The sequence below is a fragment of the Euprymna scolopes genome, chromosome 30 (assembly GCF_053919585.1).
Source record: "Euprymna scolopes isolate OS-2025 chromosome 30, ASM5391958v1, whole genome shotgun sequence".
In the NCBI taxonomy this organism is placed as follows: Eukaryota; Metazoa; Mollusca; class Cephalopoda; order Sepiida; family Sepiolidae; genus Euprymna; species Euprymna scolopes.
In genome coordinates this window covers 54,820,993-54,842,367 of record NC_136511.1, presented here as the reverse complement: position 1 = coordinate 54,842,367, position 21,375 = coordinate 54,820,993, and the positions used below count along the sequence as shown (strand labels likewise).

At 32.9% G+C, this 21,375-nt stretch overlaps 2 protein-coding genes across 13 annotated transcripts in view; one reads left to right on the top strand and one right to left on the bottom strand.

Annotated features, from left to right (window-relative positions):
- The window catches only part of LOC145254811 (glycosaminoglycan xylosylkinase-like), a 795,724-nt gene that overhangs the window by 635,555 nt on the left and 138,794 nt on the right, over positions 1-21,375 (top strand). The window lies entirely within an intron of this gene.
- Positions 1-21,375, bottom strand: part of LOC145254812 (uncharacterized) — a 560,817-nt gene that overhangs the window by 528,397 nt on the left and 11,045 nt on the right. The window contains exon 1 of one of the 8 annotated variants that reach the window (XM_080113626.1): positions 10,168-12,197. The exons of 3 other annotated variants lie outside the window; for them this stretch is intronic. The gene's annotated coding sequence lies outside the window, so the exon portion shown is untranslated. Of the gene's footprint in view, positions 1-10,167; positions 12,198-21,375 lie in introns of those variants that run through there. 4 more of the 8 variants (XM_080113628.1, XM_080113627.1, XM_080113633.1 and 1 more) reach the window with 4 other exon arrangements.

Genomic DNA, 21,375 nt, shown 5'->3' with positions numbered 1-21,375 from the left:
AAACTCACACAAACAGAAACACAAAGTTCATTTTATATAGTAGCAGAGATAGGGACAGAGATTTCACATTGAATGATATACACTACTTTTTGAATTCGTTTCTCAGTAATGATTTATTTCCAGCTAACTTGATGAACTTCGTGTCTTTATTAAATCAATACGAAATTCTTTTGTCGCTCATCTATTACATAATAGTCTGACATGATATGGTGTTGAGAGCAAGTAATGTTCGCAATGATAAATCTTTTATTTTAAATCATAACTAACAGGGAGACCCGACGTTGCCCGGGATTGAATGAGGATCAATGAATGTTTCATACTTCCAATTCTTTTATTGTCATCGAAATCGATAAAATTGCCCGTTTTTTTTATTTTCTTCAATCAAATCGATTGTCTGCTCTAATTGGGGACCCATTGTGGTGCACCAGGAGAAAGCTCACATGCTTCTCGCAATGACTTAGTTCAAAATACATTGTAGTCTTCATTGCATTGTAGAGAACATGCTGTTGATTTTATAAAATTATATTTTTATATATAATGGCTTGAATTAAAGTTGAAAATGCAAAAATCAAGTGTCATACTTTTATTGTGTTCTAAACAGAAACGTTCATTTCGAACGCGTCCCTGTCATATCAAAGAATCTAACTATTGATCTTATATGTTGGGCCTTTTGGCTTGTGTGCTAATAAAACTTCTGAAATGCACTTGTGGTGTTAGGCTGTGTAAGGTGTTAACTTTAGTCAAAATCGTCTGCTCTTTCTTTCATCGGATTATTTTGATCATCAATACTTATGAAAGACATTTCAATATAAAACCTATGTAAGAACACTGCCAAGCACATAAAGTACATTTGTGTGAAATTTCATAAAAATCAGTCCAGTGGTTTTCGAGTCCATAGGGAATGAACTCACAAACACAGGCAAAGTTTCTTTCATATAATAGTAGAGATCATAATAATAATAGAGAAGATGCCAAACTTTCACAAAAAAACACTTGTCTAGCTAAAACCACTATCAACAAGTTTCCTCACTCCCTATCTGTGCCTAACTCTAAATGCAAATTCCATGAACAAAACTTCTTTTCTACAACTCCCCGCCTGTGGAACTCTGTTCTGTTGGCCTGCTATTCAGCTAACTACAACATGGTCGTCTTCAAGTCCATTGTAAACAACTTCTTGTGGCGCAGTCTCTTTAAAAAATCAAATTCTATCCAATTTCCACCACTAACGATCACTATGCTGCTGTCTCAGTGCCCACTGTACACTCATTAACCTTATCTTCGAGTGGCCTTATGGCCTTTATAAGAGGTGACTCCCTTGTAAAAAAAAAAAATGAAAGAAAATCGGAAAACTTTCTTTTCACTTTCATGTCTATTTTATTTTGTTTTCAGTTCACATATCTGAGACATCTCTGCATTGAAACCGCCTACTATAAATTACCTATATATATATATATATATATATATATATATATATATATATATATATATATTACAAACAATGCTTCAAGCAAACTACATAAACCTTTTATACTATGCTTCCTATTACCAAATATTAAAACACTTTCAATTTAACTTTTGCCTTTAATCCACTTATATCTGTTACATGTTTGCATTTAAATCGCCTTCTATTTATCTATTTATATCTGCCTCCATTTTCAATTATGTGTAAATTGTTTTATTTTAATCGCTGCCGACATAATCTCTTGATAAGGGTCGGACGAAAGGTACCTCGAGGTTTTTTTTTTTTTTAGTTGAATAGTCTTTTGACTAGTTTTCGTGCCTATTTTTTTCTCCCGGCATCGATATTCCTCAAAATGCTGATAATGACTCCACTTATCCTTTGTAAAACTTTAATAAAATTTTGAACCACTAAAAACCTTTCTATCTATATATCTATAAAAGTGAGAATGTGTGTGTGTCTGTGTGTGAGGACACTTCTCAACCTATATACTCAACAAATTTTTGATATACAGACTTGATATTTGGTATATAGAGTATTCAGACATGTGGAAATTTTTTTAATCTGTTTTCATCCGGAAAAATGTCTGCTAACAGGTTAAAATTGGTACTTGGGAGTCATCAGATTTTTATCTGTTCGTCAGCTGTTTCATGACTGCACATTCGCAAATAGTTCACATGACAGCTTCCTTATATTAAGAATAAATAGATTTTAAAACACTTTTTAAAGATTGTGGCAAGCTGTCCTAATGGTTATTGTACTCGACTTGCTGCCTTTCAGTTTTAGTTTTGATCTCGTCTTGAGTATTTTTTTTTACTTACAAGAAGTGAACTGTTTAGCAAAAACATAATACTCGTATGTACATTTTTTTTTTTTAAGGAATTTAACGTTAGGTTTAATTTAATACCAGACAACACAGGCACATATTCTAGTCTATATATCTATAAAAGTGAAAATGTGCTGCTAAAGGGTCAAAGTTGAAAAATTGGTATGTGGAGGCCGTCGGATTTTTATCTGTTTGCTATCTGTTTCATGGCTGTGCATACACTAGTCGTTCACATTATATTAAGAACACCTTCCCGAGATCGTGTTCAGTTGAGCCAATGGTTATCGTACTTGGCTCATTGCCTTAGATTTGGGGTTTGATCACAGCTTGAGTATTTTTTTTTTTTTTTTACTTACAAGAAGTGAATTATTTAAAAAAAAAAAAGCAAAAAAAAAAAACATAATACTCGCATGCACATGTCTCATTTTTTTCCCGTTTCTTTACTTAATTTTTTAAAAATGAATTTAACGTTTCGTTTAATACCTATGTTATTTCTGATTATAATAGATAAGACTTCTACATTAAAATATGCATAATATCTATGCATATTTTATAACCGAGCAACACCAGGCTGCTTGCTAGTATATCTATAAAGGTGAGAATGTGTGTTAGGGCAAACTCTCAACCTATATACTCAACGAATTTTTGATCTACTGACATGAAATTTGGTATGTAGGGTATTCAGATATGTGGAAAACTTTTTAATCATTTTTCATCCAAAAAAAAAAAAAAAAAAAAAAAATGGGCTGCTAAGTGTGTCAAAATATAAAAATTGGTACTTGGGAGTCATCAGATTTTTATCTGCTTGTCAACTGTTTCACGACTGTACATGCACAAATCGTTCATATGACAGCTTCCTTATGTATAGAATAAATAGGTTTGAAAATGCTTTTTAAAGATTGTCAAGCTGGCATAATGGTTATCGTACTTGACTCACTATCTTTAGGTTTTGGTTTGATCCCAGCTCGAGTAGTTTTTTCTTTTTACTAACAAGAAGTAAACTGTTTATAAAAACATAATACTCACATGCACGTGTCTTAGTTTGTTTCCGTTTATTTTTTACTTTATTTTTTTTATTTATTTAAGGTATTTAACGTTACGTTTAATACCAGGTATCGCCGGATACATCTGCTAGTTACCTACATATCTTCCTCTTTCTCTCTATACGTATATACAATTATTATTATATTATTTTTTAAATTTTCAAATTTTACTTTCCCTCAATGTCACTCAATGTAGGGGTCCATTATTATGTTCGTATATTATTACTGTGACGAAGTGGCTTTCACCCTAGATGTGTTTAATCGACTTCCTCCGAAGGAGGAAATTTCATGGGAATATGAAATTCACAAGCGGTCACCGGTCGCTTGTATATCCCAATCAGGAGAGATTACAACAATGACAGGTTTTTGCAGTTCTTGCAGGGAGGTGTCGACGTCCTCCTTGATGCAGTGTCTGGTATTCAAAAATGATTACCCATCTGGTATTGACTAGACTCACCGTTGCTTAACTTAATTACGTTGCCACACCATAATATTTAAGTTTGAAATAGCATTTTAGTTGGTTTGTCAAACATAAATTTAAAATAGCATCTTCGTTATTCTGTTATGTTTCCTCGCTAAATGTGCTGAGAAAATGGACATTTTAAGAATACGAGTTCTTTTATTTTACGATTGTTAAATGTTGAGTTAGTGTCTTATTTTAATATAAATATTGTTTTCATAAATCAACATTCACAGATAGGTAGATATCAATCAGATCAAACTCTCCATCATATGTATTATTAACAGGCCGCTCCAGCGTTTCCTGACTGTAAAATACGCATAAATATTATATTTTAATTCATACAGAAACTGAGACATGTGCATGCATGTATTATGTTTTTTTCTAAACAGTTCACTTCTTGAGAGTAAAACAAACAAAAATACTGGAGCCTAGATTGAAACCGAAACCTAAAAGCAGTGAGTCAAGTACAATAAGCATTAAGCCAGCATGACACGATCTTTAAAAGGTGTTTTCAAACCTAATTCTTAACATAGTGTGAAGAATTCGCGCATGCGCAGTAGTAAAACAGTTGGCAAACAGGTAAAAATCCGATGACCCGCAAGTACCAATTTTTCAATTGTGATTCCTTAGCAGTGCTTTTTTTCTGGATGAAAATCGATTAAAAAGTTTTCTACATATCTGATTACCCTATATACAAACTTCAAGTCTATAGATACAAAATTCGTTGAGTATATAGATTGAGAAGTGTCCTCACACACACACACACACATTCTCACTTTTATAGATACAGTGTAACCTGGATATAAAAGACTTCTTCCTTGGACCCTGCAGCTCACTTATATCCGGGTTATCCTGTACATGAACACAGGCTCTAATGGAACCAAACAAAGTCTCTCTTATATCCGTTTTTCTTATATTTGGGTATCTTATATGCGGGTTACATATAGATTACTATATTATAACTCCTTCACTTTAATCTTTGTATCCATCTTATTTTGCTTTCATTTTGCTCATATCTGACATATTATTTTTCGTTACATTGAATAAAGTTGTTGAAAAAAAAATTTTTTTTTGTTTGAAGCAAAAAAAAAAAAAAAAAAAATAGTTGCATCTTTCTTTTCTCAATTTATCGTTTAAGAATTTTAAAAATCTCTGAGTAAAAGTAGAGTTACGTCCCTTAGACGAACCAGTCTTTCTTCAGGATTGCCAAAATCGAAATATATAAAAAGCATATTCAATTTGAACATGAAAAACGAAACACAAAAATCAACCATTTTAGAATTTAGAGCGGTGCACTGTGCAGTGTGCACCAGTTTTGCATATAATAAATTTTATGTAAAATGATCCCTCACTTCCAACTCATTTTAGTGTTTTAGAGCAGTTAACTAATTTTTTCTTTTTCTTTTTGCCATGAGAGATAAATTCTGTTTGTGTTTTGGAAAGGGTAAGAGTTTTACATTTTTTTAGGCGATTACATGTTGTTTTGCAACCCTGCCAGTCGAACTTAGGATTAATGGCAAAAGATTTTAATTAGCTGAATAAAAAAGTTAGACTAATACAGAAACGGGGGATTATTTTACATTAAATTTACATACAAAACTGATCTCTCACTCTAAATTCTAAAGTAATAGTTCTTTATTTTTCAGTGTGTTCACATGTAATCGTCTAAAAACATAGAATCTCATTTATGAGATGTAGATGCTATTTTGCTGAGAGTATTAGTATACAAATTTATCTTATATGTACTAGCAAAAAAGAAAATCAATTAAAGTGACATTTTTGGGAGCTATCGGATGAAATCTATAATATAAATCTCACCTGTCTGTTTAAGTGTATGTATGTATGTATGTTAGTATGTATGCCTAAAACTTTCGACAGAGGTGACGGATTTTCACAAAATTAGTATCGTTTTGAAGCTCGCCCCTTCAGGCGACAAATATCGAAAAATTGGCTAAAAACATTAATTCCTTTACCTTCAACTGGGCACTTTTCTACAGGGAGGGGTCGCTTTTTTCGCCGATATTTTCGAAAATCATTCCCTCTTTTCGATTGACTAGCCTTAATTTAAACCTTTGCCACTTCCGGTTTGGCAATGAGTGCAACAGCAAAGCTGTCACTTTTTTTTTTTTTTTTTCACGTTCTTTTCCTCCTTCGCGGTACGGGTTTGAGCCTGTCTGCCGACTACCACCTTTTTTTTTTTTTTTTTTTTTTTTTTTTTTTACTCAACACACATCTCCAAACACCCAAGCAACGCCGAGCACCCAAGCTAGTAGTTAATAGGATTTGATGCGTACATTAATATTGCATGATAAGTTTATATGTTCTTATTTATTTAGATTGAAATTGTATGCACAGATTGGTTTGAAATATGGGGAAAAATCCAGCTTTCCAAAAATATAAGTTGGGACGAGAAATTTAAAAAAAAAAAAAAATTACCTCGGTTTAGGAGGATCTAACACCTATTTTCAACTAGATCTGTTTGTCGAAACATTATTCTTTTCATTCTTTCATCAATTGTCAATAACTTTCACTTCAGTAGTCACCACAATACCACATTTACTTTATGGACTACCCTGCTTAAAATATTTTCAATAGTCTTCATTGGATTTTGTTTCATATATACATGCACACATACGAGGAGCGTTCCAACAGTAATGCTGCCTATTTTTGTATTCCGCCCAAATGGATCAGGGGGAGTTGACAATTGCAATGTTGTAATGACTGAACTTATGCATTCATGACCTGAAAGTTTCATCTCTCTTGCAGATATTGACGATGTGAAACTCTAAGAAAGCAATCCCTGTCATGGACGTGCGTCAGAAGCAGAGATGCGTCATTGAATTCCTTGGTAAAAGTGGATTGAAAATGGATGGTGACTATGTAGAAAAATCAATTCTCGAGCACAAAAAGTCGCTCGTTTTAGTGGTACCATTCCTGTCTTCATAGCTTTTCAACTTTTTGAAAAGTAGGAGGCTTTACTTTTGGAATGACGCCTGTATATATCTGTCTGTCTATCTATCTATCTGTCTATCTATCTATCTGTCTGTCTGTCTATCTATCTGTCTATCTATCTATCTATCTATCTATTTATCTATCTATCTGTCTATCTATCTATCTGTTTATCTATCTATCTATCTATCTATCTATCTGTTTATCTATCTGTCTATCTATCTATCTGTTTATCTATCTGTTTATCTATCTATCTATCTATCTGTTTATCTATCTATCTATCTATCTGTTTATCTGTTTATCTATCTATCTATCTGTCTATCTATCTGTCTATCTATCTGTCTATCTATATGTTTATCTATCTGTCTATCTATATGTTTATCTATCTGTCTATCTATATGTTTATCTGTCTATCTATCTATCTATTTATCTATCTATCTGTCTGTCTATCTATCTATCTGTCTATCCATCTATCTATCTATCCGTCTATCTATCTATCCGTCTGTCTATCTATCTGTCTATCTATCTATCTGTCTATCTGTCTATCTATCTATCTGTCTATCTGTCTGTCTATCTATCTGTCTGTCTATCTATCTGTCTGTCTATCTATCTATCTACTATTATATAAAAGGAACTTGTGTGTGTGAGTTCGTTCCCTATAGATTCTGCAATGACTGAGCCAATTTTTATGAAATTTCATGCAAACGTACTTTATGTATGCAAAGAAAACTTATGATAATTCACTATACCAAGTAGACCTTCATTAAAGTTTCTTCAAAGAGTCCTTTTTCAGTACTTTTTTTAATGATATTTTTACTTTCCCAGAAATTTCTTCTGTAATACGTATGCTTTCTTTCACAGTTATTTATTTATTTATTTTTTTGAAAAATAACTTCTTTCTTCTTCAATGGAAAAGTGTCCATTTAATCGCCGGTGGTTTCTTAATGTTGGTCGGCGAACTCTTTTAATTGACCTGCTCAGGTTATCTCAAATGTATTAAGCCCTCTTGCTATAATACTCTTCACAATTAAAATGTTCTTTTTTTTTGTCAGTTTTTCTGGAACAGATGCTTTCCCCTCTAGTAAAGCGCATTTGCTGTTTAATTACATAGGATTAAAAAAAAAAATGTCGAAATTATAATGTGTCCTTTCTCTTAAAGGCAAACTTTCTGTACATTTAACGTCAGAATTTGTCGGAGAGACCATGTGAGCGACCTTCTTCTGGAGATGGCCACACTTGATCTAATTCCAAAAGAGCACAAAAAATGGGTTACCCTACTCCACCACTCAGGCTTCTTCTTCCTCTCTTTGTTTCCACCAACGATTGCTACCTGCTAGCGAGAGGCTAAGGTGTTAGGGAAGGGTGGTATTGTTCCTCCAACAGGGAAGCCACAGTGCAAGGAAGGGCACTCCATCCCTTGTATTGATTAATGGCCGAAGAAATTTAAAAATTATATATATACTAGCAGTTCAGCCCGACTTTGCTCGGGCCCTATGTACTGTTCATAACTTTATGTGCATATATATATATATTAAAAACTTTATGTGCATATATATATATTAAAAACTTCAAAGACTATATATATATATATATATATATATATATATATATATATATATATATATATTAAAAAGTTTGACTCATGTCCAGGTAACCTACATCTAAAATTTAAAGTTGTTAGACCCCAAATTGGTCGAGAGGTTTGGGAGAGTCTTCAAAGGTCAACTCTTTAAATTTTGACCTCTTCACAACCAAATTTTCGTCCTGAATACTCTTTATGTTAAATTTCAAATGTTTAGATCCAAAATTGGCTGAATAGTTTGCTAGAAACCGCAAAGGTCAATTCTTTTGAACTTTGACTCCTTGGCAGCCAAATTTTCGGCCAAAAACCGATTAAAAAGCTTGCCCTCTGTCTGAATACACTTCATGTAAAATCAAATGTTTACACCACAAAATTGTCTAAGTAATTTGGTGGAGACTGCAAAGGTCAAATTCTTTTTAACTTTGACTCCTTAACATTTATTGTTTTTGGGCTCAAAGCAAATTAAAAAGTTTGATCCATGTCTAAGTAACCTACATTTAAAATTTCAAGTGCTTAGATCCAAAATTGGCGGAGGAGTTTGGTAGAGTTTTCAAAGGTCAAATCGTTGAACTTTGATCCCTTGACAGCCAAATTTCTGGTCGAAAACCGATTAAAAAGATTTTCCTAAATCTCAATACCGATTATGTCACATCTCGAGCCTGTAGACTGAAAATTGACAGAGTAGTTTGGTAGGGAAATGTACACGCACAGACACAGACAATTTCACTTATATAAAAATCATACACAGACAATTTAATTGGAAAATGATGGGGAATGAGTGGGATTTAAAGAAAACAAATGAATAAAACATAGCCTGTCGAATATTTCTTTAGAACCGAAAACAAGCAAGCCAGTCTCTTAATGGGAGTGGCACAAGTGGAAGGAAATTAAATAGGAATGAAGAGTGGGAGTGAATAGCGTCTTTCCATGATCCAAGAAAAGCACAAAGCAATTGTGAGACCAAATTTAAACTAAAAGAAGTGTGTATCTCAGATACTAAAGTTTGAATTATTTGCAAAAATATATGAAGGTTACTTTTTGCACAAGTTAAGCACAAAGTCATCAAGAGTTGGGAAAATGGGAGCCATTAGTCATCCTTTATTTTTCCTTCTCTTGAATAAATTATTGCAGTTACCACAATACCACATTTACTCGGGGTGGGGTATCTTAATGTATCTGCAAAGTGTTGAGAAATTAAAATTTTAACTATAAATATATATACCCATATAAATTTTGGGAGAAGTTGGACAACAACAACAAAAACAAATACTTCACTTTGATCCTGCCTCGAACTCCACGGAATCTGTGTAAAAAGATTGTTTTCTTTAAGGGTTGAATTGAGAAAGTTTAAAAATATATGATACAATTTTGGGTACTTATGCAGAATGCAGATCATGCTGAAACAATAACATTATTATTTAGAAACCTATTCTTAACATAGGGAGTGTGCCTTTTATATATAACTATTCTGTACTTTCACCTAACAATTTAATAAACAAAATATGACATAGAAAAATGAATGTAACTTGAAAATCTTATCTGAAAAATAGCACGGTCCGTATTTTGCATAAGAATCCACTTTTTTTTTTTTTAAATAATTTTTTAAATTCCTTCTTTTCCGTTTTTTTTTTTTATTTGCCTTTATTTTTTTTTTGCTTCCATTTTTTTTTATTTGCCTTTATTTTTTTTGTTCCATTTTTTATTTGCCTTTATTTTTTTTGTTCTTTTTTTTTTTCGGCGTGTTGGGAGAGATTAATGAATATTGCTAATACAGTAAAATCATATAAAAAAGACAAAACAAAACAAACAGGTAAAACCTAAGAAAATGGTACAATAAGTTCTTACCTTTAAAAAAGATTATATATATGTATATATATAGACTTTTCCCTTTATAAACAAAATAGCTTGGTAGTTTTAGGTTGAGTTCGATTGTTTTTATGATTGTTATTCTTAATTTTAAATCAATTCGTCCGATTCGACATAATTCGACAATTCGTCCGATTCGACATGTTGAATCAATCTTGTTTATTTTTGCGTGAGAACTTATTCAAATCCCGTTTTTTTTTTTTTAATCTTCTTTTCTTCTTTTCTTTCTTTATTAGAGCTTAAAAAAAAAGATTTTTTTTTTTTTACTTCGTCATTCTTAAATAAATTGTTTTCTACTGCGTAAACTTGTTGGTGCCATTTACTGGCACTATTTCTTCTTCGACTTCATCAAGACAATCAATTGATATATTCCTCAAATGATTATCAGTGATTTAACATTTTCTTCCTTCTACTTTATTATTATTATTTTTTTAATTTACTAATTTTTGTTGCCGTTTTTTTTTTATATTAGAAATAATGGAATATTTTTTCTTTAATGTCACTTATTTTTGATTTTTTTTTTTGTTTTGTTTATTTTTTTCTCGCAGACTCTTTGGCAGGTGTTAAAAATAAAATAAAACAAAGATTGTTAATAATGGTTCTTTGACGCGCCAGCTGTTGCAGTGGGGCAGGCCGGATAGGAGAAGGTGCGATATGCGTGATTACCTGGAAAGTGGTGGCAGTTGCGAGATGCGAGACTGGAAGCTTATCACACCAGAAGAGCTCTACTCAATGGGAGCCGGAGAAGAGGGGGGGGGGGATCTTTCATTTCTTTTTTCTTCTTGTGGGGTGGGGAATAGCTCCCTTTTCCCTGTCCTTCCTTGTTTTCTTCTTTATCTTTATAAATCGATATTATTTACACACCCTCCGTCCAAAATAGTGTTCTCACTAATATCCATCCCCCAGGCATTGCCTCCTTCTTTGATGGAGCTGTTCTGTTGTCATGAGACCTCCCGAGCATTATCTCCTTTTTGGGGGATAATATAGCATTTTTTTTTTTTTTTTTTTTTTTACCACGAGACCATACTTCTGGGTATTATATCCCCCTTTGGGAATAGTGTAGCATCTGTTCTTTGTAACATGAAACCATTCTCCCGGGCATCATCTCTTTCTTTGGGGAGAGTGTAGCATCTGTTCTGTAGTCATAAGACCATCCTCCCAGGCTTTATTTCCTTCTTTGAGGATTGTGCAGCATTTGTTCTATTGCCATGAGATCATCTTCCAGGGCATTATCTTCTCCTTTGGGGATTAGTATATCATCTGTTCTTTTTGCCATGAGACCACTCTCCCGAGCATTATCTCCTCCTTTGGAAATAGTTTGGCATTTGTTCTGTTGCCAAGAGATCATCCCTTCCAGGCATTATATCCTCCTGTTGGTGGGAGTAGTGTACGTGAATCGTCACAATCAGCTTATTAGCAACCCTAACATTTATATTATATACTTGCAAAAAATATGCAACCAGAAGGGGGGGGGTTATTGTTGGCTTATTAGATTAATCTGATACAGTTATAAAAATGTGTTTGCCAGGGTTCGCACTAATATTCATATTCTTATAAAATATCGTCTGAATCGGTGAAGTTAAAAAATGGAAATAAGAGAGAAACAAAACGTCCAAAGCTGAAAAGTTTAATAAAGGAAAAAGGGCAAAGTAAAAAAAAAAAAAAAAAAAAAAAAACAGTCGAAAGAGGAAATAAGAAAAACTGCATAATTATGGAAATAGAGTGAATGATTTCTTTCCGGATTCATTAAATGATATTTATTTATTAAAATCGCTTTAGACACGGCAAAAAAAAAAAAAAAACTTAAAAAAAAAAAATCTACTTCCAGGTCAAAAACTAACCATCATTAAGTATTGGAGGGATAAATTATGACCCCCCCAAACAGCAAGTATCCCCCCTTTGTCAAAAACATCGCTCATGGAATGTAAGGACTAAAGGATTGAATTCTTCTTTTCTCTAATCCCTTAACACTTGAAATAGTTTCGACTGAAAGTTTTTTTTTTACTTACTAAATTTTGTGTAACAAAATATATATATATATATATATATATACATACACACATTGGTCCTTATTATAGAATAGAGATTTTTGGTGAACCTGTACTATGCACGCACTCCATATATATATATATATATATATATATATATATATATATATATATATATATTCTATTCGTCTTTTCTTTAATTTTTTCAGCAGATTATTATCAATTGAAATATATACCAGATCATAAAAAAACCCTTAAAATTTTAAGATTTTAGGAGAGAGGTGTTCTGTAAGATATTTTATCTTTCCTGTTTTTTGCTCCAAGACAGTGGCAAAAAATTAACAAAGCAATTACGACAAAGCATCCTTCTAAAATTCGAGAGACATTTTATTCATTCTTCGTTGCAGAAAGGAAATAGTTATTTTATCTTCATCAAGAACTGGTATCCGAGTACAGATCGGATTAATCACAGCCGTCTGAAGGGGTTGGTATGATGCCTTCTGATGAAAAGATTCAATTCTCGACTTGAGGCGACATTACAGAAGTTCATAATTAATGTTCATTTGAAGGAATAGTCATTAATGACAGATCGATAATTCTGACCTTAAAAAGTCTCTGGGAAACGTATATAATAATAACTTAGTCTAATCATTTAGTCTTAAAAATAAAGTCGCAAGGAGACGAAGGGTAGAGGCACCCAAATGCCTCTGATTCATAGAGTTGAGTTTCGTGTTCTTTCTTCGTCGGTTGCATGTCTGGAACTGCCTGAAAAGGAAAAGGTAATCAAAAAGGCCCGCCAAGCTCATCGCTGGTAGTTAAAAACATCAACCAATTTGATTGGTCTAAACAAAGGCAGTGGGTGGCCAAATTAGCCAATGAGTAGCTTGCTTATAATTGTAAAATTTCTCACAGCTCAGTTTCTTATAAAACGTGTAAAGAATCAATCCCCCATATTGAAACCAGTCAACGAGAATACGGAACTGGGAAAGGTAGAGTTTTGGGGTTGGTTTCTTTTCCTCCCGACATTTTTTTTTTTTAATTTAATGAATAATTATCATTTTCTTATTTAAAACTTGGATGATGCAGAAGAATGAATAATACTTAATCGGCAGCGAATAGTGTCAGATAAAAAAAATTGTTTTATTTTTCTTTTTAAAGAAAAAAGTTATATTTTATAAGTCAAAATGCGCGAAAGTACCAACCTTTAAAAAGTTAATTTTTAACGTTATTCTGGTCTCTTTTGGGTGAATATCACATTTAAAATTGTTGCTGACAAGTAAATTTCATGGTATTAAGACCTTTACTAGCCAATGTATTCCCCTATTGTATTCACTGATCGCCATGTTTGTTTTTGTGCACTCAGCAATTTTAAATGTGATATTCGTTCAAAACAAACCCGAATACACCTAAAAACTAACTTTTAAAAGATAAGTTGGTACGCTATCATATTTTGACCAATTAATAAACCTGAAAACAATTTTAAAATAATGAAACAATAACAATTTATTATTTTATGCTAAAGAAAAACTATTTAAGTATGATGTGATTTTTTTTATCTAATAGTTTGCTGCGTACTTTGAGTCGCTTATTCTTTTGCATTACCAAAACTTGTAAGAAATGTACAAAAACTTTTGGGAACAAGAAATATATTTTTTCTTATTTTTTTTAAAAGAATGAACGAACAAGGTTGCCAGATTAGCCTTTTCTTTGTCTTTTTTTTTTTTTTTTTTTTTTTTTTGAAGCAGTTCGGTCTTCAAATGTCGACTGGTTCCAATATGGGGGATTGATTTACTAGACCACTATTAGAAACCTAAAAATCTTTAAATATTGAAGTCTTTGCGATTTTTTGTTTTTCACAATCTAGTACAAGGGTCTCCAAACTACAACCTGCGAGCCAAATTCGGCCCACCGAAGTCTTTAATCCAGCTCGTGGAGCTCTTATTGCAAACATAAAAAAAAAATATTCAGGAAAAGTATTAAAAAGTGTAAATGTGTGAAAATAGTGTGGTGTTTTTGTTTTTTTTTTCACACAATAATTTAAACGATGAGGTTTTGGAGAACCAGTATCACTTAAAAAGCAAAACAATATAAAATACGTTAAGGTCATTTTTTTATTATTATTTTGGCTCGCGTAACTCTAAAAAAAGTATCAGCAATACGGCCTCCAATTGAAAATTTTGAAGACCCTTGATCTAGTAGATTAGTGTCCAATCAGTAATTTCCTACCGAAAAAAAATAAATAAATAAAAAAAGACGAAAACAAGAAAAATTAAGGGGATGTGCATTGTACAGGTCAATCGTTTTTTTTTTTTTTTTTATGCATTTAGTTGAAATCATGACAGCCATTTTTTTTTATTTTTTTATTCAATTTTCACCCCAAACAAGGCACAGTGCCACTTTGAAGTAGGGGGCTACTATCGGGAACATAATTTGCTAGGGCATTATGAAGGGTGATGAGTAGAAAGATGTTTGTTCACATTACACTTGAACTTCTGCATATCAGTACAGTTGGGAAAGCAGAATCTCGGAAGGGAGTTCCAAAGACTTGCAGTTCTGGGAAAGAAACTGTTGGAGTAAAAGGTGTTCTTGCACCTAGGGATCTTTACTGTGAAGGGGTGGGACTTAGTTGCTTGTTGGTTTGTCGGGGGGTAGTTACGTTGAAGAGGTACAAGTGCTTGCAGTTCATCAGAGCATTCACCATTAAAGTATTTGTAGAACAGGCAGAGGGATGCAACATTTCGTCAATGGGACAGAGGCTGAAGCCTAGATGACAGTTCAGGATCTATCAGGTTGGCGACTCTCTTTTGAACCCTGTCCAGGAGTGAGAGACAAGCAGCAGATGCACCAGCCCAAATGTGACAACAGTACTACATACATGGGCGAATAGTGGCCTTGTAGAGGTACAGGATACTTTCAGGCGTAAGTAATTTTCTAGCATGGTAGAGAGAGCCCACCTTCTTTGCAGCAGCCTTGGCAATGCTCTCAATGTATCTATTCCAGTTCATGTCCCCTGTAAATGTTAGGCCGAGGAGTTTAAAGGAAGTACTTTCAGGCAATGTATTATTGGCCATTGCCATTAGTGGTAGAGAAGGTTTCTTGTAATTATTAAAGGAAACAAGTTTAGTCTTGGCAACATTGAATGTTACCATCCATTTTTGTCCCCATTCCACTAGAGACTGGAGCTCATCCTCTAGTGTTTCTGCCATTTTCTTAGATATGTGTTCATTTGTTTTCCCCTCATGCCTGTTATAGAGAGGGGTGTCATCAGCAAATATACCCATTTCCAAAACAATTTTATCAGGGAGGTCATTTATGAATATCAGGAATAATAAAGGTCCAAGGATAGATCCATGAGGTACTCCCGCATTTATATCATATTGTTTAGATGTACGACCATCGAGGACAACTTGGATTTTTCTCTTACTTAAGAAGGATTTAATTACATTATGTATTCTTCCAGTGATACCATATATTTAATTTTCTTTAGAAGACCATCCTGGACATATATTTCGCAAAATGTTAATTTTTTAATCATGCAAAAAAACACATACATATACATGAAACTAACACACATAGTCATATGCAAAACTCATGTAGTTTAATAGTTTATCTCCTATATAATATTTTTATTACAGAAATCAAATAGGTTTGCAACAGCAAATGCCACATACAAAAATATTATGCCTAGACTATTAGCCACTATCTTATGTAACTTTAAAACGCCTTTTTAAACACATTTAGTCATTATGATAAAATCCTACATTTTATCCTAGGAGCAACATCATCACAATCGCAACCATCTTTAGAGGAACAAGTTCCTATTTTTCCCTCTAAATAACAAGTCCTCCTACCTACCTCACTCACCACCGAGAGGATTTCTGCACTTTTGACAGATATGGGATTTCATCCTTATTAACTGGATCATATACTCATGGGCATACCATGATCTTTCCATTTCTCAATTCAAAAATAATAAATTCTCCCTTCTCACATTTTGCCAAATCTCATTGGCTGAGAGCTGACAATTCGGTTATTCCAGAATCTAAATCTTATTACAAAAACGAACGCTCTAGAAAATTTCAAATATGGCATCACTTTCTACAAGAGGCAATCGTTTTAAATAAAATAAACCAAATACAAACATAATAACCGACTGCGACACATTAAAACATGTTTATAAGCCAAGAAATCTATTTTTTTTACATTAAATATACCTTAGACGTTAATTATTCTTATACAGTTACGCTACCGTGCTAAATCATCTGTGTTTACATAGATCGCGTATGTTGTTATTAAATACTGTTTTTCAACACATTGGCACATGCTGATAAGACATTATTTCATCTTTTTTTTTAAGCTAGACAAATCTTTCTTTCTTTTTTTTAAAAAGTACCATTGACTAACATTCTTCTTTATACACTAAATAAAAAGAAATAAAACGGATTAAGTAAATAATATAGCTGAGGCCTGGATTTTGCCGAAACCTTATGCAGTGAACTATATTGCTTGATCCTAACATTTAATCATCACCAGAAATTGACACTTTATATACTTCAAAATATCCTTATGCGTGATTTTGAAGCCTTTAAACTGTGTATTCCTGACTATTTGCATAGTGTTTGCATCCCTGTGTGTTTGCATGTGTGTGTGTGCAAATGTGCGTGCGTCCGTGTGTGAGTGCATGTGTTTGCGTGTGTGGGGTCGTGTATGTGTGTGCGTGGAGTCGTGTGTGTTTGTGTGTTTGTGTGCGTGCATGTGTCTGTGCGATACAAACCAATCTAATACTTGCTTCAATCAGACTCAGCCACAGCAAGGATTGACTGGACGGGTACATCTAGTATAAACCAATTGATTGGTTCTTGGGTTTTACGGCATGTCAATCATTGTAGGGACATTCTACGCCAAAACGGTTCTCATGAAGGAGACTTCTCCCTGAACTACTTTTCCCCGTTCACATGTCTTTATTACGAATTTGTAGCAACGGTCTGATATCAGTGGACTTTTTTTTTTTTTTTTTTTTTTTTTTTTTTTACCAAATCGTTCATTAACATTTTTTTTTTTTAAATGTTTAACATATTTCAAACTGATATAAATTTTTGCACACTAAAAATAATTAAATTAAAACAAAACTCATTTTTCTTATTTCGAATTATTTAGTCAAGTAAAAATACCATTTTTAATTGATTACTAAATTTTAAAAAAAAATTATTTCTTCATAGTATTTTCAAGTTAAATTCAATTTTCAGGATATTTTTGTTTATTAAATGTTAAGATAATTTGCTAGAATAGCTTTTTAAATCTAGTAATCAATTAAAACTGGAATTTTTACTTTATTAAATACTTCGAAATGAGAAAAATTATTTTTGTCCTAAATTAATTATTTTTATTGTGCAATTATTTGTATCAGTTTGAAATATGTTAAAACGTTTAAAAAAAAACAACAACGACAAAAAACGTTGTTAAGCGTTAGGTACCTCCAACGCGCACCATAGATTTACTCCCCCCCCCATGATTTAACTGTAATTTAATTAGTATTATTATCATAATTTTTTTTACCATTTAAAAGTAGAAGCTTCAAATAAACTGCTAATATTTTTAATAAAATTTTTACAGCACGAAAATGCGAGATTAAAATCGTGTTCACATTATCGGTGCTTTAAAACAACATTCCTATGTAGTGATGTTTTTGAAGCCGTAAACATACCCATGTTTCAAAAATCTAGCATAAAGCAAATAATTGTCATGTTTTCGTGAAATCTTCGAGGTTTCGTTATATATATGAGACCGTTTTGGTAGGAAAAAAAAAAAAAAAAAAAGAAAAGTTAGTTCACTGATGTCGCTGCTCTGAATTCGGAACAAGGGTATGTGAGCGAGAAAAAGTGAAAGTAGTTCAGGGGGCGAGGGCGTCTCTTACCGAAGGAATTTGAAAATTTTACACTCTAACTCTAATGGGACCGTTTAAGATCAAGTTCACTAAATTAAATGAATTGTTGCCTCAGTCAAAACTGATGAGGCTTACAGTTAACTCCGCTTTTTTACTTTTCCTTCTGCTTTCCACAACATTAAATCTCGAAAATAAATTGACAGCATTTACCTCTTCTTTTCCAATGCAGAAAGATGTGACACAAGGTCGGAAGGTGGGGAGAGTTAAACAAGCGCTCTTAAAGGGAGAGCATTCTAGCCTTTTAAAAATTAATTAGGCAGCCTCCTCAGCATTCCCCATATAGTAAGTGATAAACTTATTCCAATCCCAAAGAGTAGAAGTAAGGCCTGGGAGGGTGGACCTCCTATGATTAGCCAGGACGAATATCTCAGCCTGGCAGATAAAAGGCTAGCATAATGATTGTTGAGATCGGATCCTCGGCCGGTATGTACTACATTGACAACGGACAGAAATTGAATTGCCAACACTACATGCGAATCATGTTCCTTTTATTTGCTTATATCCGACATATGCAAGCCAACAAGGTTTACTAATTAGGCACGACAAATTAAGGTACGGCAAATGTACGATAACTGCTTTTATGGATTCTTTATTTTTGTGATATTTAGACATACCAGTTTAGCAACCTGCTATTCTTATACGATGAATTGGCATGCTGTTTTTTTTTTGTTTTGTTTTTTTCTTATTGTTTTTATATATTTATTTATTACTAGCAGGCCATCCGACGTTACCCGGTGGCAAAATATGCATATTATATTTTAATTCATATAGAAACTGAAACTTGTGCATACAAGTATTATGTCTTTTCTAAACAGTTCATTTCTTGTAAGTAAAAAAAAAAAAGAATCGAGCTGAGATCGAAAACAAAACCTAAAGATAGTGATTCGAGTATGATAACCATTAGGCCAGCTTGACACAATCTTTAAAAAATGTTTTCAAGCCTATTTATTCTTAACATAAGGAATCTGTTATGTGAACGATTCATACATGCACATTCATGAAACAGTTGACAAACAGGTAAAAATCCGATGACCCATTTGTACTAATTTTTCAAATTTTACTCCTTAGCAGCCCTTTTTTCCGGATAAAAACTGATTAAAAAGTTCTCCGCTTGTTTGAATAACCTATATACCAAATTCAAAGTCTGTAGATAAAAAATTCGTTGAGTATATAAGTTCAGAAATGTTCTCTCTCTCTCTCTCTCTCTCTCTCTCTCTCTCTCTCTCTCTCTCTCTCTCTCTCACTCACATACACACATTCTAACTTTTATAGTCTCCAGAGCTGCATTAAACGAAGAGAGAAATGCGTAGCTCTGGGTGGTTCCTATGTAGAGAAAGACTAATAACTGTGTCAAGTTTCGTTGTTCTACTGCTGTGAGAAGTGGGTCAGGGATATTACTTATTGAACATTCTTTGTATTATTCCACAATTTGTTGCCAAAGTGGATTAAATCTGTATTAAAAACAAGGCACTGCGATTAAACAACAGTCGGATATCCATGAAAAGACGAATTAAGAGAGATGCCACTTTGTCTGCAAGCTTTTGAGATCAGCTTGACCCAATATATCATTTTAATGAAATCTTCAATATGAACACGAGTAATTAAATCGCTGGAATGGAATCTCTTGAAATTCTTTAAATTGTCTTTATTTTTGTGGGATTCCTTTTATTTGAGGTAATTTATTAGTTAATCTCCTCCTTCCTCTCTCTCTCTCTCTCTCTCTCTCTCTCATATACACACATGTATTTCTATTGAACATAAAAATAAAGACAACTCACTCAAACGAAAAAAATGAGATATTTAAAAATAATACATAAAAAGTGCTCAATATAATAATTTTTATAGTGGTCCGGCTCAAATTGTTTGATATGAAAAAAACAGCTTGTGCATTTATTTTTATCTGTATATATATATATATATATATATATATATATATATATATATATATATATATATACACACACTAACAGTTTAGCCCGGCTGTGCTCGGGCCTTATGTACTGTTCATAACTTGCCCTATGCGTGAATACACTTTATATAAGATTTCAAATATTTACACCAAAATTTGTCTGAGTAATTTTGTAGAGACTGCAGAGGTTAATCTTTTTAAACTTTGACCCGAATTTTGACCCCCTTAACATTTATTATTTTCGTCTCAAATCAAAATACAAATTTTACCCATGTCCAAGTTACCTACATCTAAAATTTCAAGTCTTTAAACCTAGAATTGGTGAAGGAATTTGGTAGAATCTGCAAAGGTCAACTCTTTCGATTTTGCAACCAAATTTTCTCCCCGAAACAGATTAAAATGCTTGCTGCATGTCTGAATACCCGTTATGTATAAATTTCAAATGTTTAGACCCAAAATTGGCTGAGTAGTTTACTATAGACTGCAAAGGTCAAATCTTTTGAATTTTGAGACCTTGACAGGTCAAATTTTCTACTCAAATGGATTAAAAAGCTTGCTCTATCTCTGAATACCCTTTATGTAAAATTTCAAATGTTTAGACCAGAAAGTGGCTGAGTAATTTGGACGAGACTGCAGAGATCAAATTTTTAAAAACTTTGACCTCAATTTTGACCCCTATTAACATTTAGTTTTTTGGGCTCAAATCAAATTAAACAATTTTATCCATGTCCAATCTATATGTACACTAAAATTTTCAAGTGTTTAGACTCAAAATTGGCAGAGGAGTTTAGTAGAGTTTTCAAAGGTCAAATCGTTGAACTTTGACCCCTTGATAGCCAAATTTCTGTCCGAAAACTGATTAAAAAGATTTTCCCAAATCTCAATACTCCTTATGTCAAATCTTAAGTCTCTAGATCGAAAATTGATAGTTATTTGGTAAGGAAATGTACACAGATGCATACACACACACATTTTCATTGTTATAGATATATAGATGTGTGTGTGTATATATGAATGTAAATATTTATGTGTGTGTATATATGCATATGTATGTATGAATATATATAAAGGCTCCTTCAGTCTTTGGCAGACTATGAATACTCACCATAGGGGTCCCTCCATGTGAAATTTTTTGTGGCAGGAGGTGTGCAATCTCCAACTACACCTTTCTTGAGTAGATATTGCTAAATATCAGTGGCAACTGAAGTGTATGTTCGGGACGAGATAAACCGAGAGCACATACATCGCCTAGAATTCCCATATATATATATATATATATATATATATATATATATATATATATGACTTTTTCTAATTAAACCGATGATGAAGGACCTCATACTGGA